Genomic DNA, 2,119 nt, shown 5'->3' on the forward strand with positions numbered 1-2,119 from the left:
GAGCAACATCAAATCATTTTCGTATTTACACAAATTGTATCCATGCATATATCAATTTCCCTCCCTCGTATGAGGTCGACTTTGCCTTTCATCATTTCGGAATCGATAAATTAAGTACCAGTTACGTACTGAGGTCGATCTAATCAACTGGCGCCTTCCACAAAAATTTCGGGCCTTGTGCCTAGGGTAGAAAAGAATCTCCCTCCCTCGTCCTCATAGACACGTACACCCACTCCTGCACTCACGTTCATCAGAATTTCTCACGACTCTTCTTCCTATACAACTTTTCCTTCTATCTCTCACTCTCATTTATACATACCATCCCCTCTTTCTATGCTGACGCCACTCCATCCCAAATGAACTTTTGCATTTGTACTTTAATGCTAGATTCTGCAGTAAACTGTCATTAACAGCTGAAGTTAGCAAAAGAATATATTTCAATACAATGATTTGTGATTTTGAATTACACAGTTCAATAACCAACTTATCTCTTTCTTTACTTTGGTTGATTCAATTATTCCATTAGCCATTCCTAATAACCCTACCATCTTCCAAATCTCTCTCTCTCTCTCCCACACACACACACACACAATTAACTTTTTCAATATTTAATCATATACTCACACATGCATACGTATACACCACCTCTCACCTAGCCATTATACCCACGAACATACACTTATGCATAGTCACATATATACATTCATATGAAATAAAAGGCCGAAACTAAAAAGAAAAAGCTAAAAATCGAAAATAAAGACCAACAAATACATACGTCCAACCTTTATCACATCATGCCCAGCAGCACACTTTTGAAACATTACAACTTACCTCCATTATTTTTATTTATCTATTATATATCTGTATCAGTCTCAAGATTCCGTTTGCTTTGGATGTAACAACTAGCTATAGTGAGATATCTGTGCATGTGTGTAAATATTTAAGAGAGCTAGCTCATGTTATCCTCCTTGTACCTCCATATACGTTTTACTCTAATACTAACGTTACTACGACATACTCTAATCGATAAAAGTTTTTAAAATATCATCAGGGGAAAGAAGAGGATAGAGATTAAATTTATTTCCATAAGAATTAGAAGCTAGACGTGAATCAGATCAAAGTTGTCGGTTAAATAAATCAGGGAGAAGTAGGATCTCAAACCGGAGTTAGAAGCCGGTTTCGTGGCGTATGCGAGAGGATGCTGGAATGTTCCTGGTTTTGGGTAAAATAAAATACAGGAGGATCAGTTAATTATGATTTTATTTAACATATTTCCCTCTCAGATACACACACTTATTGCAGAAGTCCTACGGTTTTTTTTTAGCCCCATAAAATAACTCTGAACATTGACCTTCTAGCGAGGCCTTTCGCGATACCCTTGAAACCAGGATCTTTTCAGCATCCTCTAGTATCTGTGATTACGCCATTCATCCACCAACGCCGGTACGGCGCTGAGTTAACTTCCCAGCAATTACTGGAACTCATTTTGCAACTGAGTGAACCGAGTGACATGTAGGTGAAATTTTTTTTGTCAAGAACACAGAGCACCACCCTGTTCTGGAATCAAAACTACTACATTATAACCGTGAGTGAAACACCATAATCACTAGGCCACGTGCCTTATTACCTAGGAAATTCCTAATTCAACATATCAAGTTTGAATACGCATTTATTCAACATTTCGACTACCAACAGAAACAATATTTATTATTTGCTATCATATATGAATATCATTTCCTTGTTTGAAGATAATTATTAAGTTATTTTTTTGTCTTTTCATTTGTCTGTCATTAGACTGCGGCCCTGCTGGGGCACACCTTGAGGAATTTTAGTCGAATACATCGATCTCAGTACTAATTTTATTTAAAAGTCTTGTACTTACTCTATCGGTTCTCTTTGCTGATCTGCTAAGTTACAAGGACATAAACACTCCAACACCTGTTGTCAAGCAGTGGTGGGGGACAAAGACAGATACAAAGCCACATATACACGCACGCACAAACTCACACACACACACACACACACACATAATACATATATATATACACACACACACACACGCGCGCGCGCGAAGGGCTTCTTTTAGCTTTCGTCTACAAAATCCACTCACAAGGCTTTG

The sequence above is a fragment of the Octopus bimaculoides genome, chromosome 11 (genome assembly GCF_046866305.1).
Source record: "Octopus bimaculoides isolate indiv1 chromosome 11, ASM4686630v1, whole genome shotgun sequence".
In the NCBI taxonomy this organism is placed as follows: Eukaryota; Metazoa; Mollusca; class Cephalopoda; order Octopoda; family Octopodidae; genus Octopus; species Octopus bimaculoides.